This window comes from Triturus cristatus, chromosome 7 (genome assembly GCF_964204655.1).
Source record: "Triturus cristatus chromosome 7, aTriCri1.1, whole genome shotgun sequence".
In the NCBI taxonomy this organism is placed as follows: Eukaryota; Metazoa; Chordata; class Amphibia; order Caudata; family Salamandridae; genus Triturus; species Triturus cristatus.
In genome coordinates, this window is record NC_140590.1 from 1,687,350,564 (window position 1) to 1,687,376,229 (window position 25,666).

Genomic DNA, 25,666 nt, shown 5'->3' on the forward strand with positions numbered 1-25,666 from the left:
AAGGACTCTCGCTGCGCGAGCAGAGCTGCACACTGCATCGCTAGGCGCGAGACCTAACAAGCTGAGAAGTGCGGCAAATAAAGCGGCTGCGCATTTTTCTTTAATCAACACAGCGCCTAAAGTAAACATAAAATAGCCTTGAAATGCACTGCGCCAGGTCTTAAAGAACATGGAGACTAAAGTAAAACAAAACACAAACACTTATGAGCCCAGCGCTGACAGTAAAAAAACAAGCTGTGCGTGAAAGCGCGCATAGCGCGCTAAAGAAGTCCTAAAAAAAAAAGCTGGCGCCATTGCGCGATTAAATAAAACAAGCTGTGTGTGAAAGCGCACATAGCGCGCTAAAGAAGTCCTTAAAAAACAAGCTGTCGCCATTGCGCGATTAAAAATAAATAAAAAAACAAGCTGTGGGAAACATGAGCCTGCTATAAATTGCGATGGATCGTTGTGTTCGGGCGTAAAGCCTAAGCAGCCCTGCTCAGGGGCTGACAGCGTATGCCATGCCTGCGAGGGTATTGAGCTGCGGATATTCCGTCCCCCCTGCGGGTGGGGGGGGCCTCCATTGGGAAACCTTCAGCCCCATTATCCCCATGCCCCCCGTAATTTTGAGTCTGCGTGTCTGAGTGCTGGCAGTTTAAATCCAGCGCCTTGAAGTCGCTGTTCGCAGACAGGCGCTAATGATCTGCAGGGTAGACCACTGAAAGACTTGGATTGTGTGATGGCCTCTGTGCCTGCTGCCGACTTCAATGGGAGTGGGAGCTACAAGGCGCTATAAAGAAAAGCATCCCCCTCAGAGAACAGCTGACTTCTTGAACGTTGCCAGCCTGGGAGAAACTCTGAATTTAATCTTTGGAACAGATGAAGTGCGGCAAATAAAGCGGCTGCGCATTTTTCTTTAATTAACACAGCGTCTAAAGTAAACATAAAAATAGCCTTGAAATGCACTGCGCCAGGTCTTAAAGAACATGAAGACTAAAGTAAAACAAAACAAAACAAGCATTGAAAATGCAATAGGTCCCGCCTTTAATTAAGTCAAAGCCATTTGCTTTGCTATACAATACCATTAGCAAAGGAAATGGCTTTAACTTAATCAAAGGCGAGACCTATTGCATTTTCAATGCTTGTTTTTAATTTGCCATTCTAAGTTGTTGGACACCGAAAAAGACGATGGGCGGGAGTGAGGGAAGCAAGAGATGAGCTGGGGTGAAAGAGCAAGAGACAAAATACTGGGATGTGAAGGCGAGACAGCACTGGGTGGGAGATAGCAAGAAGACGCATATACTCCCAGGGAATGATGACAGCACAATAAAGAAGTACTAGAAAAGCCAATCGGCCTGGGCTTAATATACTGATGCATGTAGCATTAACCTAGTAGACTGATACACACAAGAGAGCTTTGGCAGGAGATGACAGACAGGACTATAGTTGTAAAGTATCCCATCATGCAACTGGACTGAACTCAGTGCAAGCACTCAAGAGAGTGGGGGTGCATCCAAATAGCTATAGCAATAAGTGAGAGATTAAGTATGTGAGCCTGTGCTGAGCAAAGGCAAGACTGGCAATCTCTCAGGCCAATGGCTGAAATAGGCTGATTGAAGAAAGCCAATGCTTGAAGGGTACAGAAAAAGGATGTAGTGGCTTAGAGTGTAGGAAAAATGGCGCCACTTAGGGAGAGTACCATCTAAGGAGTATCCTGAGCAGTCTATATTGGTAACGGTGCTGAAAGGTGAGGAGCACCACTAATCTCCCCAGGTAATCGGCATATGCCAATTGACTGAACATACAATGTCCCCAGCACACGTGAACAACAGTTATATTAGTTAAGATAGCACGCTGTGAGCATCAAGTAAAACAAAGTGCGATGTTTCTGGAGATTTTCTTTCTTTTATTCCTTTGTTCATCCAACAGCCAACACGTGTTTCGTCGCACAGGGTATTACACCCGCGACTTTATCAAGGCTATGTTCTCCTTTAGTTCGATTTTATTTACGGTGATAATTCCAACCCACAATAGGGGGTTCTAGAGTGAAGGCGATGTTTGTAGTAATCCAGTATCAGGGATCCAAATATGTCCCAATATTCAGAGAAACTCTTCCGATCTGTCGTGGTCCGCGATTCCGTGCAGTCGCCTCTCGTTCTGATCCGAGTACGGAATGGATCAGAATGAGAGGCGACTGCACGGAATCGCGGACCACGACAGATCGGAAGAGTTTCTCTGATAAAGTCGCGGGTGTAATACCCTGTGCGACGAAACACGTGTTGGCTGTTGGATGAACAAAGGAATAAAAGAAAGAAAATCTCCAGAAACATCGCACTTTGTTTTACTTGATGCTCACAGCGTGCTATCTTAACTAATATAACTGTTGTTCATGTGTGCTGGGGACATTGTATGTTCAATGCTTGAAGGGGACAGACCCAAAGCACCCCCCTATATACATTGTTAGCAATAGTTTTGTGCGATAGCTTCACTATAAAATAAAACAGAACAAAAAGTAGTTTCTTGAATGTAAATGATGGAAGAATAGGAGCCATCCAAGGTAAAGAAGCTATGCACAGGGGAGGGACATACACAAGATGAGGTAGGGAAGTTATCAAGTAACAAGCAAGCAAAAAGTGACTGACTAGCAAGTCAACCTATGATAAGCAATAGGTTGACCCTATACTACACTATACTATACTGTAATGCAATGGCTTTAATTAACTTATGCAAATAAATAAATACTATTAATAGGTTGACCCAAGTATGTTAATGTTAATGTTATTGAGACTTGTAGAGTGCACTGTTACCCTGGGGTGTCCTGGCGCAAGTATGTGTTGGGATTGTACAGAACAGGCCTCTCAGCAACATACAGCCGAAGCTGCCTGCAGGCGGGACCTCAAACAAGTACAACAACAGTGAATAACATGTACAAGGGACTCGATGCTGCAGCCTGCAGTGTTATCTTCTCAGGGTAAGGCATGAAGTGGATTTTCCGCATGCCAAAGAAATCTTCCACTATTCTGCCAACACCCAGGCCCTGCACTATTCAAACATTAACGCCCAGGCTTATCTCAAAGGCGCTCTTCATAGGCAACAGCAGAAAAGAGATTTCAGAGTAAGACATAGGTGTGTCACTTTCCGCAGGGGTCAAGTGCTGCGGGGTGGTAGGGAGGGTGGGGGGTTAAAATATCAGCTGTTCTGACTTGAAGGGAACTGGGTTGTTTTGTCTGGAAATACATTTCCGCACACATGTGCAGCACTTTACAAATCAGCGTTCATACCTCGTCGATAGGCTAAATCATCTGTAGTTCATATGCAACCCCCTTCTAAACGATAGATACTCTTGCTTATTTCTGAAGACCCCCACCTCTCTTTTTTAATCTTTTTTTTTCTTCTTTCTCCATCTTGAAAATCGACAACGGCCAATACTTTTCAATGTGAAGTTGGAACCACCCCCACCCCTTCTGACAATGCACCCTCCAACCAATCCCCCAACACCCAGATACCTCCTTCCTACTGCTTAGGTGTTAGGTCGCAGGAACAAATTAACGACAAATTGCAACATTTTTTGGGCAAATGCCCCATCGTCTTTTTTTTAAAGTGCCGGTGTTTTTCGACAAGTACAATTTTCCTTCTGCTCACTTAAGTCCCTCGCTTCTCCTGTTCGAGTGCAGTGAACGTGTGCAAGCTCCGGTGAACAGGACTACACTGTGTATTTGAACAGCGCCTCATAGCAGTGGCGCGGCCGCGAGGAACTGAATTAGTGCGTTGTGAAGCTGTGGCAAAAAACATAGGTGCCCTTTAGCCAATGTTTTAAGTGGGCCGGGTCCTGCCGGTGCTGTTCTAAAAAAAAAAAGATGCTAAGAGGGGTCCCTATCGGGCTCTCCGTTTTAGCCCTCACCATACAAATAAACCCGAACTCTGCAGTAGTGCAACTTGTAAGAGACTTGTTATAGTTCTTCTACAGTCTCATCATTTCAGCACCGACGCATTTTCAATATTCTATACAACCAACGAATATGAACCAACGAAGTCAGTGTAGTCTCAAGAATGCACTAACCATCCAAGGAAGCACCGGTCTCCAGAGTCAGAACCTACCCAATAAATTACAAGGAGGAAAACAGACCTAAGGAGGTAATACACGTTATGTATGGAAAGCCCTCACTCACCAACCTGGTTGGTGACATGCTTCATCATCGGGCTCCACCGGGCATGGCCGAATGCCATCCCAGTGTGCTGCAACGCCAGGTTACTGCGGAGCGGGGTTGTGTGTGGTGACAGTGAATTTAAAATTCCCAATTAAGTCAAAAAAATAGTTTATTCGTTTTGCTAATTGGAAAATTAAAAAATAATAAAAAGGAGTGAGGGTCAAAAAATAACAGACCGGGTTCACTCCATGGCGGTCAACATGTTTCTGCCTTTATGTGTGATCTACAGGCTTTCATCAGGACCAGAGTGGGAATGTGGGTGCCCCGGTGGTGTGAACGCGCTAAGGTTCACCCTCCCGTGGGCTGCTGTGTGAAAAATAATATATAAACACAGGAAAAATCCGCCAAAAAATATATGATGGTGGAGAGAAACGAGTTTACTCTATAATGAAAAAAGAGACGTACAAACACAAGACAAAACACAAAGGAATCGTAAATGTGCGTGGTCATAACATTATAAAGCGCCACAATTTTAGGCTCAAACATAGTGCATGGATGGGGACTGTGCCAATAATCAGTACCTCAGGTGCATAAAAGACGTGCTGTCCGTGCACCTAGAAATAGCCAGATACTGGTGTCAGGGAAGTACACCAAGACTTCGCCTGAATAGCGTGACTAAAGATGTATAACGGAATGAACGTGGAGTCTCAATGCTACGTGAGAGACTAAAACTAACGAGGGCCAAGAAACAAATGAACGCGGCCCGTGAAGCATTCCTGGTAGGTAGAAATGCCAAGGGGAGTAGAAAGGTTCATACAACCAACGAAGACATAGTTGTTGCTTATTTATCTCATGCAACTAACAACCACTGGCAAAGCCAATAGTCCTGTCTTCTTGTAGGTGATGTATTATATTTCTGGATGCAATGACAGAAGCAGCAAATTACCAGTCACCAGCACAGAGTTTTAGATTACTTTTTAAGCCAGGCCCTAATTACTTCAGCCACGCCCCTTGGAGAGACCGTCTAGTTCTTTCATCCCACTTAAAAGCCCTGGCTTCAGCTATCATGAACCCGGTGGGGCGTGCTGTGGTGTCAGCCAACGATCACAAACGCAAGACCAGGCGCACTGCACATCTAGGCCTTGCAGGGCAGCGGTAGCACGGTTCTTGTAGTGCATCGCTGCACTGTACTGGCGGACGTGTTCCTGCATGGCCAAGGCTGCCCTCCCAGAGATGCACTTTGTTGCTGGTGAACCACGGTAAGGTCGGTGCCCTATAACCAGGGCACAAGTCCTAAACAAAGGAGATGCGTCTCACTCTTGGAAAGGAGGGGTGGAGGAGAATGGGTGAGAGGCGACGAACATGATGTACCACTATATGTGTGAAGGGAGCCACCTGCGAAGCGTGGCATTTGGGCATGAATGGCTTTAGTCCTTTCTATGTCCGTGAGGTGGTCAGAGATTTCACTGTCCGGTGTTTGGTACTTGCACTGTGAGTAACGCACCAGTCACCTCCAAACCCTGAAAGGGACGTCCAATCGAGCTACGTCTCGGCCTAAGGCAGGGACGGCCACCAGGGGGCAGTGCCCACTGCGCACTTGAGCAGAGGGAAGATGTTTAATCCACAGAAAGGTGTCCGGACTGTCAGTGTTCACCTATCCATCGAGAGTTATGATTGGTCGATGATTAGCTGTGGGCACGACCTAATGAATGAATAATGTAACCGTTTCATTTTTGAGGCGCTTTGTACTGCACATTCACGAGAACGCATGGGTATCAATGAGATAATACTTCAAACACCAAACTTGTGGCGAAATAAAAAACGCGTTTCAGCACACGAAGAGCTCTGAGTGTGACCCACAACCCCTTCATACCCAGAAGAGCTGGCACCATGGGGTGCTAGGAGCACCCCACAGCTCACAGTCGTTAACCTGCTGTGATTTCTGGTTTCGTTTAAGGTATTATTTGGCATTTAGCCTCCCACTCAAGAAAATGTCCCAGCACAGGTCGCTGACGCATGTGGTTAGAGCTTTAAATTTCAAGACAAAAACGGAGAAACAAATGGACCGTGATTTGAGGTGTGCCAGTCCAGACAGACGAACGTATGCTGGCAGCCAGACAGACGAACGTTCCTGTGGGCTGTATTTATCTATGACCAACCCAGCTTTCAAATGGAGTCTTATAACGGTGCAATAAGAATGGGAAGGTCGCCATGGACACCGTACAGGCAGAGAGACTCACCGAAGAGGCAGTGACCTTCCGCCGATATTTGAGCTGCCTTTTGACCTTGGTTGCATAATGTTCAGCTGCTGTAATTAAGTCTTCCAAAAACATTCTGCTCGCTTCGAGTTCGACTCCGTTCCATGTTCGACCCACCCTTACTGAACTCGCTACCTTTATGCTTAGGAGCAAAGTAAGCTTAAACAAGCACGGTCCGCTTTCACTTTCGTCCGTTGTGAAAGCTTTCTTGTCTTTATGGGGCCATGTGTTTGAAACACATGGCCCCATAGAGATCAGAAAGCTTTCACGATGCATGGAAGGCAGACAAGCCCGTCCAAATGGGACGGCTCAAAAAGCCTGGAAAATACGTCACCAACAGCTCTTTTCCAATGGCTGGCCACCGTTTATCATAAACGGTGATGCCAGCCAATGGAAAAGAGGGGCGGGGCTTAATGCCCTTTACAGAAATACCCTAAATCATTACATCTCGCCAGCGAGACTGCGCGTGTGCGCAGCATACGCCAGGCGAGACCTAAAAAGTGCTTAGCGGCTAATTAGGAGACACTGTCTCCCGCCGCAAGTATAAGATCCAATCCTGGTGGGCAGGGCCAAAAGCGGACAGGATGGCAACCAGGAGGGAATAAAAACCCTCCAGTACAATCAACGAAGCAAATTTAGCATAATAAGTGACGAAAACGGACGCTCGCCAATGACAATTGCAGGCGGAGTGGACTCACGACTTCTGGAACCATATTGATTCCAAGAAGCTCCTGCATGGCGAGGATAGCGCATGCGTGCTGCTAACGCCAGATGAGACCTAAAAAGGGGCAGATTTACTTCTAAAGGGATGGGATTAGAGAAGAGTAAAAGGGATTAAGGGAGAATTATGAAAGGGTTTAGGGAGGGACATCACCCACCCATGCAAGAGTAAGCCAACTGTATTGCTCCAGGGATGTAGTTAGTTTATACTCATAGTTAGTGAACACCAAAGGTGTGAAATATATCAGAAGTGTAACTTACCTTTGTCAATTAGGCCCTCTAAATGCAATCTACCACTTATCATACACAACACCAAACACTTACCCTCTAGATATACTGCAATGCAATATCCTTCCAATTAAACTGACTACATGGTGTAGAGTGCTACAGCATCCACTAATGCACCCTCAGCGCCTTGCCAGGGGTATGAAGCGCTACATAATTCCAACTAGAGTAGCAGTGCAGCCCGGTCAGGTAATGAGTGTCAAACCTTGAAGTCTAGGAGCGATATAGTTAATGAGCAAGGAACACTGAATTGTGATGGTAGCGTTTTGTCCCACTAGTGTGAAATAGTAACAATTCCACTTGGCGCTACAACTGCCACCATTTTAAGAGCAGAATGCAAGCACGAAGGGCACACCGACTTGCACGGAAGCAGGCTGCTTTGCCTAATCCACCTGCTGCGTGCACAGAGTCAGGTAAGGGGTGCCTGGTTGCAACAGCGGCCTGTAGTTCGTCATTCTGACTAATCTGGTTGTGAGTAAACGAACAGCCAGACTTCCGGAACGTTGTTCTGTCTCCCTGCTGCTTGGAACTTCTGCGAAGGTATGGAGAGAAGACATGTTGTTTGATTTGGAGCTGGGGCAAGGGAGCAGCTTACTGTTTGTCGAGTTCTCTGAAAAGTGAAGAACGTTCCTGGAATCGTTCCCCGCCGCTGCGGACTCTGAGCCATGCAGGCTTCAGAGCGAGAAGGCTTCAGCTGTGCTGGGAAGGCAGTGATGAAAGAGTTTAGGAGAAATGTGTTGCACAATGAGACAGAAGCATGGCAACAAAGAGTTTGTACTGACAGGCGAGTAAGTGGAGCATCGACGAAAGAACGTCACCATTACTTGGAATGGAAGTATGAAAGAGTACCTCTCTGTTTCTGAAAATCGCCAGTGCTCTTCTGTTAAAAAGGACAGCACCCCGGCTCAGAAGTGCTGGCACTCTCCCATTAAAAAATACTGCATCCCTGCTGAGAAGCGCTGGCACTCTCCCATTAAAAATACTGCATCCCTGCTGAGAAGCGCTGGCACTCTCCCATTAAAAATACTGCATCCCTGCTGAGAAGCGCTGGCACTCTCCCATTAAAAAATACTGCATCGCTGTTGAGAACTGCTGGCACTCTCCCATTAAAAATACTGCATCCCTGCTGAGAAGCGCTGGCACTCTCCCATTAAAAATACTGCATCCCTGCTGAGAAGCGCTGGCACTCTCTCATTAAAAATACTGCATCTCTGCTGAGAAGCGCTGGCACACTCCCATTAAAAAATACTGCATCGCTGCTGAGAACTGTTGGCACTCTCCCATTAAAAAATACTGCATCACTGCTGAGAACTGCTGGCACTCTCCCATTAAAAATACTGCATCTCTGCTGAGAAGCGCTGGCACTCTCCCATTAAAAACACTGCATCTCTGCTGAGAAGCGCTGGCACTCTCCCATTAAAAAATACTGCATCGCTGCTGAGAACTGCTGGCACTCTCCCATTAAAAATACTGCATCTCTGCTGAGAAGCGCTGGCACTCTCCCATTAAAAATACTGCATCTCTGCTGAGAAGCGCTGGCACTCTCCCATTAAAAAATACTGCATCGCTGCTGAGAACTGCTGGCACTCTCCCATTAAAAATACTGCATCCCTGCTGAGAAGCGTTGGCACTCTCCCATTAAAAATACTGCATCCCTGCTGAGAAGCGCTGGCACTCTCCCATTAAAAATACTGCATCCCTGCTGAGAATTGCTGGCACTCTCCTATTAAAAATAGTGCATCCCTGCTGAGAAGCGTTGGCACTCTCCATTAAAAATACTGCATCCCTGCTGAGAAGCGTTGGCACTCTCCCATTAAAAATACTGCATCTCTGAAGAGAAGCGCTGGCACTCTCCCATTAAAAATACAGCATCCCTGCTGAGAAGCGCTGGCACTCTCCCATTAAAAATACTGCATCCCTGCTGAGAACCGTTGGCACTCTCGCATTAAAAATACTGCATCTCTTGACGACGCATTCTTCTTCTTTTCCGACCCTTGGTTCACCGGACCGAAGGTGCTTCAGATCTTGCGGGTGTTCGGTGAAACGACAGGACTACATACCAACCCGTCCAAGTCGATCCTTTTCCCCATATGCGGCGAACAAGGGAGTCAAACCTGGGCCTCGCAGCTGGTTATTGCGGATGAGGGGTTCAAATACCTTGGTGTCCATATCAATAGATGTCCCACCATGGCGTGGTGGCGCAACATAGCCCCCTTGCTTCCGGCAGTACGTGAGGAGACGACGGTATGGTCCCACCTTCCCATATCCTTATATGGCCGGTCCGCTATATTCAAAATGGTGTCCCTGCCGCGCTTGCTTTATAAGCTGCAGAATTTCTATCCTCCGTCGTGATTTCTTCAAATCAATGCGTTCCTAAATAGATTCCTCTGGGGGGGGGAGGGGCGGTCCGGGTGGCTCTAGCGACCTGTATCCAATCCACCTATTGCGGTGGCATTGCAGCAGCAGACGTACGGGCGTATTATTGGGCGTCTCAGCTCCTAGTCATTAATGAATGGTGGTACAACCCTCAAACTGATCCGGCCTATGCGGTGGAGCGGCTCCTCCTGGGGGAATACCCACTACTGGATCTCTTATACAGTAACTCGTCCTTGGTGGCTCTTCCCCCGGCCTGCCGTACGGTAATCCAGATCTGAAGACGTGTATCCCGGTCCATGGGCTGGTGGGCTATGCTGACAGGCACGACTCCCCTTTGGCGGGGCACGCACCTCCGGGCCGTCTCCACTCTAAGCGGGTTCCATAGATGGGATACTATAGGAATATCTACATTAGGTGATGTGATGCGCGGGCCCACACTTAAATCCTTTCAGAGGCTGCAGGAGGAGTTTGACCTACACAAGTCCCAGTTCCACAAGTATCTTCAGCTCCGCCATGCCCTGTCCCCCCTGATAAAGCACCTTACGTCCTTACCCGAATTCCACCCCCTAGAGGGCAGACTGTTGATGGGGGATCTGGGAGGGCACAAAATCCGCCAACTATATCAGACCCTGACAACGCACTCCAAGACACACATACACTGGACTAGGGCAGCGTGGGAGGCGGATTTACCGGCCCTCACTGACAATGATTGGACTGAGGCCCTTGCCAGCCCCAGGTATGCCACCGTCTCCTCTAGGTACAGGTTGATTCAGTTTAAGTATCTTCACAGAGTATATTACACCCGCCTTCGCCTTTGGAAGATGGGGGCTATTCAGTCCCCTACCTGCCTCCGTTGTAATTCTGACGACGGGTCCTTCCTTCACACGGTCTGGAGTTGCACTGCACTACAACACTTTTGGTCGGGGTGCTGTCCTGTCTGGGGCGGGTGTTATGCTGGGACCTCCCAGAGGATCCTCGACTAATACTTCTTCATGGCACGGAAGACATCTGGGGAAACAGATATAAGAGGCACCTTCTATTCCTCGGTCTCACCTTAGCCAAGCGCGACATTGCGCAGCATTGGAAGTCTTCCTCTCCCCCCGGGGTGGCGGCTTGGAAAACAGTCCTAGATAAATGTATGTCGGCTGAAGTGGCGGTGTTTCAGGCACGGGGTTGCCCGCAGAAACATGGGAAAATTTGGATCAAGTGGGCTAAATACCGGGGTATTGACTTATCCATTCTTTCACAGTCAGAGACTCCAGACCCTATTGAAAGGCTAATCATCAATGACTCACCAATCTAATGTGCTCATTGGCTGTGGCAGTGGACATAGTTTTGTGATCGTGTATGTATTTATTGTTCCATGTGGGAAGTGTGGTGCAGGGTTGGGGGGAGGGGTGGGATGTTGGATCGAATGTTTCGCAGATCCTCTGGTGAGGTCCTCTTCGGTATCTTTTGTATCTACATTTCATCATATGTCTATATACCGATTACTGGAGTTTGCCCACTCGGTGTTATAAACTCAATACAATTTGTTGTTAAAAAAATAAAATACTGCATCTCTGATGAGAAGCGTTGGCACTCTCCCATCAAAAATCTGCATCCCTGCTGAGAAGTGCTGGCACTCTCCCATTAAAAATACTGCATCCCTGCTGAGAAGTGTTGGCACTCTCCCATTAAAAATACTGCATCCCTGCTGAGAAGTGCTGGCACTTTCCCATTAAAATACTGCATCCCTGCTCACAAGTGTTGGCACTCTCCCAATAAAAATTCTGCATCTCTGCTCAGAAACGTTGGCACTCTCCCATTAAAAATAATGCATCCCTGCTGAGAAGTGCTGGCACTCTACCATTAAAAATATTGCATCCCTGCTGAGAAGTGGTGGCACTCTCCAGTTAAAAATATTGCATCGCGGCTGAGAAGTTTTGGCACTCTCCCATTAAATATCTAGCATCGCTGCTGAGAAATGTTGGCACTCCCCCATTAAAAACATTGCATCCCTGCTCAGCAGTGGTAGCATTCTCCATTTAAAAATATTGCATTCCCAGTCATACATGTAGGCACTCTCCCATGAAATATATTGCATCCCTGCTCAGAAGATTTGGCACTTTCTTATTAAAAATATTGCATCCCTACTCAGACATACTGGCCCTCTCCTATTAAAAATATTGCATGCCGCTGAGAAGTGTAGGCATTTTCCCACTAAAAATAGTGTATCCCTGGTGAAAAATGTTGGCACTCTCTTTTTAAAAATATTGCATCCCTGCTGAGACGTGTTGGCACTCTTCCATTAAAAATAGTGTATCCCTGCTGAGAACTGTTAGCACTCTCCTATAAAAAAAAAGTGTATCCCTGATGAGAAGTGTTGGCACTCTCCAATTGAATATATTGCATCATTTCAGAGAAATGTCTGTAGTCTCCCATTTAAAGTACTGCATCCCTGCTGAGAAATACTGGTACTCTCCCATAAATCAAATTGCAGCTTTGCTGAGTGTTCTAGGCACTCTTCTAATAAAAACATCCCTACTGGTAAGTGCTACTACGCTCCCATAAAAAACACTGCATCCCTACTGATAAGTGTTGGTACTTTCCTATTAAAGCACTGCATCCCTACTGATAAGTGCTAGTACTCTCTCATTAAAAGCACTGCATCCCTACTGATAAGTGCTGGTTCTCTCTCATTAAAAGCTCCGCATCCCTACTGATAAGTGTTGGTACTCTATCAATGAAAGCTCTGCATTCCTACTGGTTAGTGGTAGTACTCTCCCATAAAAAACACCGCATCCCAACTGATAAGTGCTGGTACTCTCTCATTAAAAGCACTACATCCCTACTGATACGTGTTGGTACTTTCTTATTAAAACACTGCATCCCTACTGATAAGTGCTACTACGCGTCCATGAAAAACACTGCATCCCTACTGATAAGTGCTGGTACTCTCGCATTAAAAGCACTGGACCCCTACTGATAAATGCTGGTACTCTCTCATTAAAAGCACTGCATCCCTACTGATAAGTGTTGGTACTCTCACATTAAAAGCACTGCATCCCTACCGATAAGTGTTGATACTCTCTCATTAAAAGCACTGCATTCCTACTGGTAAGTGTTGGTACTCAACCATGAAAAACACAGCATCCCTACTGATAAGTGCTGGTACTCTCTCTTTAAAAGCACTGCATCCCTACTGACAAGTGTTGGTGCTTTCTTATTAAAACACTGCATCCCTACTGATAAGTGTTAGTACTTTCTCATTAAAAGCACTGCATTCCTACTGGCAAATGTTGGTACTCTCCCATGAAAAACACTGCATTCCTACTGATAAGTGCTGGTACTCTCTCATTAAAAGCACTGCATCCCTACTGATAAGTGTTGGTACTTTCTTATTAAAGCACTGCATCCCTACTGATAAGTGCTAGTACTCTCTCATTAAAAGCACTGCATCCCTACTGATAAGTGCTGGTACTCTCTCATTAAAAGCAACGCATCCCTACTGATAAGTGTTGGTACTCTCTCAATGAAAGCACTGCATTCCTACTGGTTAGTGGTAGTATTCTCCCATAAAAAACACCGCATCCCTACTGATAAGTGCTGGTACTCTCTCATTAAAAGCACTGCATCCCTACTGATAAGTGTTGGTACTTTCTTATTAAAACACTGCATCCCTACTGATAAGTGCTACTATGCGCCCATGAAAAACACTGCATCCCTACTGATAAGTGCTGGTACTCTCGCATTAAAAGCACTGCATCCCTACTGATAAATGCTGATACTCTCCCATGAAAAACACTGCATCCCTACTGATAAGTGCTGGTACTCTCTCATTAAAAGCACTGCATCCCTAATGATAAGTGTTGGTACTTTCTTATTAAAACACTGCATCCCCACTGATAAGTGCTAGTACTCTCTCATTAAAAGCACTGCATCTCTACTGATAAGAGCTGGTACTCTCTCATTAAAAGGACTGCATCCCTACTGATACGTTCTGGTACTCTCTCATTAAAACCACTGCACCCCTACTGAAAAGTGTTAGTACTCTCTCATTAAAAGCACTGCATTCCTACTGGTAAGTGTTGGTACTCTCCCATGAAAAACACTGCATTCCTACTGATAAGTGCAGGTACTCTCTCATTAAAAGCACTGCATCCCTACTGATAAGTGTTGGTACTTTCTTATTAAAACACTGCATCCCAACTGATAAGTGCTAGTACTCTCTCATTAAAAACACTGCATCGCTACTGATAAGTGCTGGTACTCTCTCATTAAAAGCACTGCATCCCTACTGATAAGTCCTGGTACCCTCTCATTAAAACCACTGCACCCCTACTGAAAAGTGTTAGTACTCTCTCATTAAAAGCACTGCATTCCTACTGGTAAGTGTTGGTACTCTCCCATGAAAAACACTGCATTCCTACTGATAAGTGCTAGTACTGTCTCATTAAAAGCACTGCATCTCTACTGATAAGCGTTGGTACTCTCTCAATGAAAGCAATGCATTCCTACTGGTTAGTGTTAGTACTCTCCCATGAAAAACACCGCATCCCTACTGATAAGTGCTGGTACGCTCTCATTAAAAGCACTGCATCCCTACTGATAAGTGTTGGTACTTTCTTATTAAAACACTGCATCCCTACTGATAAGTGCTAGTACTCTCTCATTAAAAGCACTGCATCCCTACTGATAAGTGTTGGTACTCTCTCATTAAAAGCACTGCATTCCTACTGGTAAGTGTTGGTACTCTCCCATGAAAAACACTGCTTTCCTACTGATAAGTGCTGGTAATCTCTCATTAAAAGTACTGCATCCCTGCTGATAAGTGTTGGTACTTTCTTATTAAAACACTGCATCCCTACTGATAAGTGCTAGCACTCTCTCATTAAAAGCACCGCATCCCTACTGATAAGTGTTGGTACTCTCTCAAGGAAAGCACTGCATTCCTACTGGTAAGTGTTGGTACTCTACCATGAAAAACACTGCATCCCTACTGATAAGTGCTGGTACTCTCTCATTGAAAGTGGCGCGCCCTTGCAGAGAAGTGCTGATACACTACCCGTTAAGCATAAATAGTGCAGGTACATGGTACCATTACATGGGCCGTGATTGCCCATTTAAAGCATTGAAAATAACCTACATACTATCATTTTGGAAAACACCAAGGGGCATATTATCAAGAACGTGTGATAATCATTGCAAAAGTAACTTAACGCAACCTACAACATCGCAGTCCATCGCGGGAAATTTACGCCGTATTAACCAAGTATTCACTACACGGCGGTACCATGCGATAGTCACCAGATAACGCGTCAAATGGCCGCGTTAAAAACAACGCCACGCCGCAAAAATGCGAAACACGAATGCAAAAAAACCTGCGATGAGGCCAAGCGCGATATAAAAAGCTGCGAAAACCAGCCACAGGCCTACAAACCCCACGCGTCTGGCGGGAAAATGCACTATAAAAGCAGAACAAGAAAAACACACCAGAAACAATCCAAAGTGCGCAGCACCATGGATGCACCCTGAACGAGCACAGAGGCCAACGCAAACCCCACAAGCCCCACCGACCACCAGCAAGGTGCAACGGGCTCGGGGAAGGCCAGGGAGAAGAGGGAGAGGAAGACAGGGTGGAGACCGCAGATAAACAAGAACAGCATCACAGATGTGACAGAACACAACCAGCAACTGTCCCACAATCAGACTACCTTAAATGCAGCCGGAGTGTCAAGGAGGCCAATGGGCGCTGGCATGACGTGAGGTGGGAGTCCTGCGCCACAGGAGGAGCTGGAGGAAATAGAGGCCAGTCATCAGTGTGGAGATGGTGCAAGGAGGTGCGAGTACAGACACAGCTCGAGAGGACCTGATACAACAACAACAGGGTGAGGAACGAACAGGGACTGGGGGGACGGGGGGAGATGTGCACAATGGCACACATGCACAAGGATGTGTAGCACACAGCACACCCACAATTACCCAGGGCCATGTCCCCCATCCCCGTGGCACAGTGCGGCACACACACATATCTATCACAGCACATCCCATGACAATGTGGCACAAAGTGCAACACCGACACTGCAGAACAGGGGACACACCTGTGTCCGCCCATGCGCAGAAACAGGCCAATTCATTGCCAGCACCGCTCAAACAGTCACAATGTACATTGCCACACAGTCTGCACGTCTACAAGAACAATGCGCAAACATAAATGTCAACACAATGTCAACATGCATCTCCCCTTCACATTGCAGAGGGACAAACAACACCTCCAGCAGGTCAGACCAGACAACCCATCAATGCCTGAGACAACCACCACACCTTGGACACTGACGCCCTACAACAGCACATGGAAATCCCACGCAACCCACCACCAGAACCAGGGCAGACAAGCTACTTAGAGGAGAACCCAGGCCCTGCAACAGACCACACAGCATGAAGCACCCGCAAGCACGGCAGGCTCACAACACTTCACCGACCCACACATGGCACCCCAATGCCAGGTGTCAGAACGACTAAAGGAGGTGGCTGAACAGGAGCGGGTGTGGTCCGAAACCATGGAAGGCGAACTAGATCACATACGTGGGTGTCCATTACCTTTCAGGGACCACCTACACCCCACAAAGGAGACCCACACTGCCATAGAGACACATGCAGATGCACATTTCCAGTACAGAACCACGCCCAGGGGCACGCACATATCAGTCACACACCCACGTTGGCTCTGCGAACGACGGCCCATGCCCACTCCCTTACGAATTGAGTGGGTGACGACAAAGCTACATGTCCAAGCTCTAATCCGCTGCCTGCGGTGACATGTCTGCATCCGCTGTACATAGCACAATGTAATGTCCTAGGGCCCAGGGCCCTCAAGCATACAACAAGACCACAGGGACAGACGCAGAGATCATGTTGAACTGGCTACGGGCATGTGCGCACGGCCTCTTTATTGGCAGGGCCACATGTACAGTGACTCCTGTGCTGGATGGGTGTGTGGTGAGCATAAGCCAGCCCGCACGGAGTGCTTGGTGCTGGTAACAACTTGAACAGTGGACACCAGTGCATTGGAAACAGGAAACACCTGCATAACAGAGTCAACTGCTAAGCAACATGGAGGGAGCCGGAGCAAGTACAGAGGTCACCCAACATACAAACATAAGTGTCCCTGAGTTTCAGTGCGCTGAGGTTGGGGCCCCAGAGTGGAGCGCGCTCATGTGAAGAAAATGTCTAGGATTGTGTCACTTCTGAACATACCAGATGCAGCTGCAGTGAGGGGGTGTCACACCTGCATCATCTTCCTCATCATCGTCCCAGGTCTCCCACACTGCCTGAGGTGACATTGCTGCATTAGCTCTCCACAGCACGTAACCAAAACAGTAATGGACGTTGATTCATGGTGCACTGAGCTAGTGGCACCTGGAGTGCTGAGCAGGGGATCAGGCAGAAGATGGCATCCACGATAGGTGCGAGCAACTCCGTCAGTCTGCCTGTATGACTGTTTCAACATCGCCTCAGAGCCCATCCAATATCTCAGAAGAAGGAGTCCCGGACCTGACCAGCACAGAGTTAGTGGCCCCGGATGCACTGCGGCCGGCACAGGCACCCCGCCCCAGGACGGTGACTTGCGTTGCAGTCAGATGGGCCACGCAAGCTGAGCGGGTCCTCATCTATGTCCGAGGTGCATGTGGCAGAGGGTTGCGGGGGACAGTGGAAGGTATCCTCCAGGGCATGATGCAGAGGGTGGAAGCTGTCCGGATGCAGCAAATGGAGGAGTGGAATACCACGGCATCCTTTTAGCCATGAGGTCAGTATCACCGACATGATGGCGACGACAACCCCAAGTCCATGGACTAAGTCGCCATCAAAGTTCAACCAGAAAGTGTCCATGGGTCTCGGGGAACAGACTTAGTGGTCACTGGGGCTGAAAGGGAATGCCGTCTGCGTTGAGGCCTGTACTATGACATCAAGTCAGCCATAAATAAACCAAGACAGAATTTGAATGGTGTGACCCACTCGCCCGCAGCGTAGGCCGAGAGCAGTAGTCCGCGTGGGCCCACAGTATCTTGCGGATGTGATGTACCACTAAGTCCTGGTGACACCACATTGAAGGGTGCATAGTGCCATACACTCAGCCATACTTAATGTTCTCTGCCATGGTGTAATCAAGACTCAGTTCCAAATGTGTGTCCTACTTATCCGCTGTGTATGCTGGTGGAGCACGTTAAAGATAAAGGAGTTCCGTGGGCCTGTGTCGCGGAGGACGTGATGGTTCGAGGACTCTGCCAAGGTCGGGGGCCTCGGGCTTGGAGCTTGCACTGGCACGTGATGGGTCCTCTTCGACACACAACGGTGTCGGCAGGTGGGCATTGAGGCCTGGGTGCGCAGGGCATGGCAGGACTGATACGGGGACCTGTGGCCCGGGGTGCAGAAGGCTCACAGGATCGCTTGCAACACCGCTCATGGCGATGGCCTCGCGGCGGGGTCAGAGGCGCCGCCCTGGCAGAGACGTTGGGCATTCTGGAAGAGGACCACACCTAGAGTTACGTGCCTTTTATTCACACCCCTACGCTGGCTTGGCTTACGCCGGGCCAGCCCACTCCGTGCACGCTTACAGGGGGGACGTAACGAGCTACATTCCCGCGATCGTCCCCACTGGCTGGGGAGACATGGTTGCGTCCACTGTTCACTACACTCCAAACACCAGCTGTGTGTGTCGGCATGGATATGGGCGTGGTCTACATACTGCAGTTTGGCCCGCACATCCTCGCCACACTAGGCGTAGTGTACAGTCTCATTCATAGGTCACTTGCCTCCTTCGCACATGCTTGGTCCCCACCTCTTCCAACATTCTGCTATTGTGTGGCCGAGGTGCCATGCCGTTGATGGCTAATGTACATGGCTGGCCCAGGTTCCCACAGTGAGTTGTGCTGTCGTGTCTGGTGGGTGTGCATGTTGTATGTGAGCTTGTGACGTGTGCATTCCCAGTGTTGTGAGGCCACCACTTCAGCATGCACCACCCATTTCCCCTGCCAGTGCTGCCAAGGACAGTACCAACACAACTACTAACCATCCACGCTCACAAGTGTGATAAGTGTGATAATTCAGACGTTTCCAGGCCACCCGAAGCTATAAGAATGGCATGAGCATCAAATGTTATCCTTTTTAATGTATATTGACTTATTAAACATGGTTGTTGTGCTCATCTCAAAATTAGACAGACAGCGTCACTATGTGGTGGACTGGCTCTAGAGCCGGTGCTGACAATTAAGTGCCGGTACCGAGCAGCTGAAACCACAGGCTCAAATTAAGCACTGGAGGTGGCCCGGTTGTTGTGCCGGAGGAAGAATCACCGACACCTCTCTGCTGTGCCCGGAGTCAAGAGGAATAACCGTCACCTGCGTCATATTTTGCGATCCTACTTTGCGCCTGACCCTTCCTGTCCTGCAGGGCTGTGTTAGATCGAATCTGTTGGTGCAAACCGTGCCTCAATCTGTGAAGTGGTTGTTGAGATATCAGAGATTGAAAATCCAGCCCCAGAACTGTAGCCTTCCCCCATCCGCCAGTGTCTGTCTGTGTCCCCTGGTCCTAGGACCTCAATTCACATCAATTCACCAAAATGCCAGGGGTAGGGGAAGTGACATCGCACACCATTTGGCCTTTACTTTGACTCACACACATGCTTACACATACCAACACATTCACGCACTCTTGTGCACATAAACACGCTTTCCCCCGCAAACATGCATATAACATACATTTAACCGCATTTTTACTTACTTTAGCTTGCCATATAGGGTCATAGTCCAGCTAAAGTACTCACTTTCCTATTACACTAATTTGTATAATAAAAAAATTGACACAAAGTACTTTTCTGTTTTTACAAACTAAAGTTCTGATAAAAAAGTGGTATCAATATTGATTGAAAAAACTGTGGTTGTCTGTGTTGTAAGTTGGCTAGCCCATGTCACCTCCTCGAGTCAGCCTTCGGCTTACCTATTTCACTATCCTAAAAGCCAAGAGGTAAAGAGGGGTGCTTGGTAATTCTACTTGGGGCCAATAGAACAGCGGCCCGGGACACTCATGGCAAACGACTCAATTGTTGCCAGTGGAACCCAGTCACCTCTGCCTGCCCAGGGACCCCTGGAACTAGTTCTCATGGTCATGAGGAAAACCACAAATAAGTAAACACATTTACAGAACAAGCATTGGTATATCTAATACGACTCGCCTTTGGGGCATTGTAAGTGTTTAGCCAGAGCTATTGGCTTTGCCAATGTCTTTAAGCTATGTTGTAGAGCAGTGTGGCTGCTGTGCAGCATGCTGAAGTTATAATAAAAAAGTATCATCAGCATTTTTGTTACCTTATATATAACCAATAAGACATCATTTACATTTTGAACACCTTTTTTTATCATTGTTTTTTGTATGTGTTTAAATACTTTTTTCAAAATGAAGTGTTTTTATTGTTTCATATTTAAGACCTCTGATTTTTTTACACTTGGTAGTGTCTTTAAGAGCTTAAGTGGCCTATTTAGTGCATTAGATTGCTAAAAAGTAGTCCATATTTACAAATTAGGGCAGTTTAGAACTTGCAAACATACATACAACTGTGGAGCCATCGAGATTGTTAAGGCGACCAGATCAGGTTATTCAACAGTTGAATTATAAGCAGACAAACTACACTCCGTACATCATAACAAAAATAATAATAACAAATTAAAGAAACTGCCCTTCATGTCACTACAAGGCTGGAATAATGCGCCCCGCCGCCGGCCCCTCCCCTTTGTCTCTGGGAATCTGAGGAATCCCAGAAATGTGAACTTTGGCCTCTTAAACAACATTTGGAAGGAGAACAGCAAAACTTCACCTTGCACAACTGCAAGGGAGCTTAAGCAGGAAGAATGCAAAATAGCGTTTAGAAGCTTCGGTGACTGACAGCACTAGGCTGCATGCATGAAACACGAATATCCTGGCGGGTGACGCACACCCTATAGAGTGATTTCATTTCCACGTGCAATTTAATTTGCGAAGATGAAAATGGACACGCATGACCCAATCACTCACGTTGTGTTTTCAAGAACAGTGGTAACAGTGTGACAATTTCTAGTAAAAGCAAACATTTACATCAAGCCCCCTCCTGTTATACACACATGCACGCAGGGTGCAAAACGACGTTTGAAAAAATGTAAGAATTGAGCTCAGCGGAACCACTGAATAAATGAATGGACAAGTGGATGAATGGATTACTTACAAGGGAAGGGCATTTTTTATGAAGTAATCTGGGTACTATATGCTAATAGATCCCTCCTAAATCACCACTGTCGCGTGAGCATTATAAATGGCAAAAAAGTTTGTTTAAAAAAAAAAATCACCACTGTCGCTTCTCTGTGTTTAGCCCTTTCGCTGCTAGGCCTTTTCCCCTGTGTTAAGCCTTTTTTGGTTATTTGGCGTAATTCGCGCTTCGGCCCCTGTGTCCCTTTTTGTCCAAATAAGACATCCACGCCAAATTTGCGTCCTTTTCTTCCAACATCCCGGGGATTGTAAAGGTATCCAGGGTTCGTGAATTTCCCTGGAGGGGACCGAGAAATTAGCCAAAAAAAGCTACATTTTGGTTTTTGGGGGGGACAAATCGGAAAAAAGTGCTGCAGTAGAAAGTGTCGTTTTTTTCCCTGCAAATGGTACCGATGAAGGGTTTAAGGTGCTAAAATGATCATCTTCCCAGCTTTCAGGAACAGACAGACCTTTGTCAGAAAACACAATTTTCTACACAGTTTTGGCATTTTAGTGGGGTATAGCCTATTTTTCCTATTTTTCGTGCTTTCAACCTCCTACCAGTTAGTGGTAGAAATGGGTATGAAACCAATAATGGATCCTAGAAAGCTATACATTTCTGAAAAGTAGACACGATTCTGAATTTAACGAGAGATCATTTGTGAAGATCCTTAAGGTTTTCCTATAAAAATTAACAGTTAGAATAAAAGAATATTGAAATTGAGTTGCAAACAACAGCCATTTGTATCTACACTTTCACCTGTAACTTCTTCTAAGTATAGATGATTTTTAAAAGCAATATACTGTTAAGTCCGATTGACCCTTCTGGTTTTGGGGGGATATATAGGACCAGGTACCCAGAGCCCATTCGTGAGCTGCACCTTGCAATGCTTTTCGTTGTGTATCGGGTACACAGCAATTCATTCGGTAAAATATAAAGAGTGAAAAAAAGGAATGAAGGTCACCTATGTAGTTCTGAGATGGGAACAACATATGGAGTTTAGAAGCAGTGGGTATTTGCACATCTCCGAATTTGTGGTTATGTGAATTAGAGGGCATTTTTCAAAATGACATCTTTTTTACACACTGTCTTACATTTGGAAGGTAGAACTGTATAGAAAATCAATCGTTAATAACACTTGTTCTACTATTGTGTATTTCGTTAAGTCTCCAGATAAAATTGCTACCTCACTTGTGTGGGTAGGCCTAGTGCCCGTGACAGGAAATAGCCCAAAAAGCAACACATCACATTTTTCCACTGAAAACGGACCCTTTTTTAGCAATGTGCCTAGCTGTGGATTTTGGACCCTATCTCAGCTAGCATCTAGGGAAACCTAACAAGCCTGTACATTTTTGTAAACTAGACACCGAGGGGAATCCAGGATGGGGTGAAGTTTGTGGCTCTCACCAGGTTATGTTACCCAGAATCCCTTGCAAACCTCAAACTTTAAAAAAAAAAAAACATTTTCCTCACATTTCTGTGATGGAAAGTTCTGGAATCTGCAGGAAGTCTCCCAATAAAAATGGTATGTCACTTGTGTGTGCCCGTGATAGGAAATGGCCCAAAACGCAATATGGACACATGACATTTTTCCACACAAAACTGATCCATTTTTTGCAATGTACCTAGCTGTGGATTTTGGGCCCTAGCTCAGCCGGCACCTAGTGAAACTTAGCAAACCTGTACATTTTTGAAAGCTAAACACCCAGGGAAATCTAGTATGGGGTGACTTCTGTGGCTCTCACCAGTTTCTGCTACCCAGAATCCCTTGCAAACCTTAAACTTTGCAAACCAAAAAAACATTTTTCTTACATTTCTGTGATGGAAAGTTCTGGAATCTGTGGGGAGCCACAATCTTCGACCCACTGAGCATTCCCTTAAGTGTCTCGATAAAAATGGTACCTCACATGTGCAGGTCGGCCTAGTGTCCGCGACAGGATATTACCCAAAACGCAATGTGGACACATCAAATTTTTCCAGTGAAAACTGACCCTTTTTTTGCAACGTGCCAAGCTGTGGATTTTGGACCCTAGCTCAGCCTCCACCTAAGGAAACCTGGCAAACCTGTACATTTTTTTAAACTACACATCCAGGGGAATCTAGGATGGGTTGACTTGTGTGGCTCTCACCAAGTTCTGTTACCCAGAATCCCTTGCAAACCTCAAAACTTGTATGAATAAACCTACATTTTCCTCGAATTTCTGTGATGGAAAGATCTGAAATTTGTGGGGAGCCACAAACTTCCACCCACTAACAAACCTACCAAAGCCAGACATTTCTGAAAACTAGGCACCTAGGGGAGACCAGGAAGGTGTGGTTTGCACAGATCCCTGAACGTTTTCCTCCCTGCAAACCTCAAATTCAGCTAAACAAATAAAAACACATGTGTGGTAGGAAATTTGACCCGGCGTGGTAATCCCCCAACTTTCCCACACAGACATGTGAGTAAAAATGTGACTTTTTAGCTAAATTTAAGGTTTGCCGATGATTTCAGGTAAAAAACCACACTGGGGGATCCACACAAGCCAAGTGCCAGTCCACACACACCACCAGCCAAGCGCCAGTCTATGCACACTACCGCCATGCGTCATCCACACACACCACCAGGCAAGTGGCAGTCTACACAAACCACCACCAAGCACTAGTCCACACACACTGCCAGCCAGGCACAAGTCCACACACACTGCTAGAAAAATGCCAGTTCACATACAGCCAGCCGAACATCAGTACATGCAGACAATCAGCCAAAGTGCAGTTCATTCATAGAGAAACTTTACCTGGTATGTGGTGGTTTTCTGCCCCCCCCTTGGGGCCACGTCCTAACATGCCCATGAACAAATCCCTGGTACCTAGTGGGCTTTCTGCCCTCACCCACCATTTGCCCATTTTTTTGTGGGGAGAAGGTGGGGGCATCAACATGCCTATTCTGGGCAGCCCCACTCCTACAGAAAGTAAGAATTGTCTCTGGTGTCTAGTGATCGTGAGCTGTTGCCCATATCTGCCTCACAGTGGGGGAGAAAGACTGTGCCCATATTTTTGGAGGAGGTTGGGGGTATCGGCATGCCCCTTCAGGGCAGCCCCCACCCCTGCACAAGGAAAAAAATAGTCCCTGGTGCCGAGTGGGCTTTCTGCCCCCCCTGGGAGGGGCAAATCGGGGGCTATTGCCCACATGATCCCCTGGGGGGGCAGAAAGACTGTGCTCATTTTTGGGGAGGCTGGAGGCATTGGCGAGCCCATTCTGGGCTGCCCACTCCTCTTTAATAAAAACAAATCCCTGGTGTCCAGTCGGCTTGGCCCCTTCCCCTGGAGGAGGTAGATCGGGGGCTATTGCCACCTTCTGCCCCCCCCAGGGGAGGCAGAAAGACTGAATACGCCCATTGAAATATGGGGGGAGCAAAGACCCTTGCCCTCCCTGGTGTCTAGTGGCGTATCCCTGCTCCCGTGTGTTTCGGTGCTCGGGAAGCTGGGATAGCCCTGTGAGCACTGAAGCAGTGAAAGTCAAATGAGATCTGCTCATTTCACTTTCAATGTTTTGACGCCAGCGCACCATGTGCGCGATCGTTATTAGGTGGGGGAAAAAAATGCCTCGGGAGGTTGGGAAAGATCTTCCCCAACTCCTGAGATTCAAAAAAAGAAATCCCTCTGCTGTTTACAGCAGAGGGATTGGGTGATCATGAGCAGAGGACAGAACGATCCCATCCTCGGCACACAAGCACCATGGCAGAGGACGGAACTGTTCAGTCCACTGCACCGAAGGGGTTAAAGCATGTTTTCTCGTTAGCCTGTGATTGTGGGCACATCATTTCATCTCCCCATACCTATAAAAACAGCAGAAGCATCAGACATCGGCCCGACCTCTCAGAAAGTGTACTTCACATGACAAACATTTTATCTGATGCAGCTTAATAACCAGACGTTCAAACAGAACATGTGCTCAAAATAGACCAATGAACATAAGAAGGAGTGCTTAAGAGTGATCTTCTACTCCTAATCATTCCACTAAATGTGCTCCGCTGCCCTTCATACCTTGTGGTATTTTTTTCTGACTGTGGATTCCTCTGCAGCTACACCAAGCCCGGAAGGAGGCTTGTGGTCTTTTTAATCTGCATTACAGCACAGATTGGGGAGAGGGAGCCTGACGCCAAGAATGGAGGGGTGAACCACGCAGCAAGTGTTGCGGGCAGAATTGGCAGGTGAAAAGAACACGACTGAGCATCAATTTAGTGGAAGGAGTGGAGGGAATTACAAAAGAGATTCAGGAGTGTGGTCAACACCAACATTTTCTATGGAATAAAGTAAACTACAATGTACATAGCTGATGCACAATGCCCATGGTGCATGAGTTCACGCTTCACTGGTCCGTGGTGTACTACTGCATGTTTATTGTGCAACCCAGCCATGCCCCTTTAGTATCTTGTGCCATCCCCTGCCATTTTGCACATGTCTGTGGGACAGCTTTTGGCGGGGCAAGTAGTGATGCTAAACATGCACCGTACACATGAGCGGTAAACAATTATTAATAATAAAAAAAAAGATCAGTGCACAGTCTAGCCTTTCACAAGCAAATAAAACTGCAAAAAAAGCACGCTGCGAAGAGTGGGAGGTGGTGTTGGAGGAACGGCATGGGGAGATTAAGTGAGCAG